A 1,521-nucleotide genomic window follows, 5' to 3' on the forward strand; every position below is an offset into this window, starting at 1 on the left:
CAGACTATGTTTCGACCTTTGGTTCAGGTCCTTATCAAGTCTAAAATTATATAAAAAATAATAATACGAATATATCAAAAAGAAAATCATTTTATGGATGTATAGCGTAAACCAAGTGAAACTAACGATTGGTATAAAGTAAATCATTTAAACATACCTTACGTAACATTTAATAAAATTTCAACAAGTTAAACTTCTCTAAATACATATGATGTGTCAACTAACGTTTCATAGAGATGGTAAAGAACGAACTAAGTTAAACATCCTTTATTATTCTATCATAAATAGGATTTAAATTCTCTGTGTCTTTATGTAGGTTAATCGTGTTGTTATATTTTTTTTATATAAAACATTTCGGCTATCTCTCTTTTCCTAGTATGTGTTTCCCGATGTAAAATATTAAAGGTTGTCCAATTAAAGTCATGTAAATATTCATTTCTATGTTTGCTTATAACGTTCTGGTTACTACTATGCAATTTTATGTTATTCATATGTTCTTTTATCCGAGTATTTAGGTGTCTTTTAGTTTGTCCAATGTATGTAGCGTCGCAGTCGTTGCAGTCGATCTTATAAACAATCTCGGTCATATCCGCTTTAGGCAATTTGTCTTTTCCGCGTTTAATTACATTGTCTAGTTTTTTTGGTATCGTGTAAATAACATTTAAGCCTGTTTTCTTAATAGATCTCGCAATAATATCACTTAAGTTTTTAATATACGGCATTAAAATACAAGAAGAAATATCAAAATCATTCTCTTTGTCAGCAACGTTATGAGAGTTTTTTAAAAAACATGTTCTTTTATAGATATAACGCTCGATGATCGTCATAGGAAAGCAATTATTAGACAAGATTCTTTTTACAATATATAAGTTCCCATTATGGAAACGATCATCAGATAACAAAATAGCGCGATCAACTAAGTTATTGATGGTGTTCACTTTGTATTTAAACGGATGATTGGAATAATAATTTAAATATCTACCAGAAGAGGTAGGTTTCCGATACCAATTCGTCATAAATTTCCCATCGTTTCTAATAATCGTGTCTAAAAAGTTAATCCTGTTATTTGTTTCAATTTCATGCGTAAATTGCAGCCGGTGATGATAACTGTCAATGATCAATTCTACGAACAAATACATGGTACTCCGATGGGATCCCCCCTCTCACCTATTTTAGCCGATTTAGTTATGGACGATCTTGAGACACATTGTTTAAGCTCCTTACAATTTGATATTTCAGTTTATTGCAGGTATGTTGATGATATTTTTGCGGTAGTACCGCGTACTGAAATTGACACTATTTTGACTACACTGCGTTGATACCACTGCTTTTACGCATGAAATTGAAACAAATAACAGGATTAACTTTTTAGACACAATGATTATTAGAAACGATGGGAAACTTATGACGAATTGGTATCGGAAACCTACCTCTTCTGGTAGATATTTAAATTATTATTCCAATCATCCGTTTAAATACAAAGTGAACACCATCAAGTACTCTGCGTTGATACCACTGCTT

The sequence above is a fragment of the Prenolepis imparis genome, unplaced genomic scaffold (genome assembly GCF_030444845.1).
Source record: "Prenolepis imparis isolate NDT839.2.m4 unplaced genomic scaffold, iyPreImpa1.0 SCAF_7, whole genome shotgun sequence".
Lineage (NCBI taxonomy): Eukaryota > Metazoa > Arthropoda > Insecta > Hymenoptera > Formicidae > Prenolepis > Prenolepis imparis.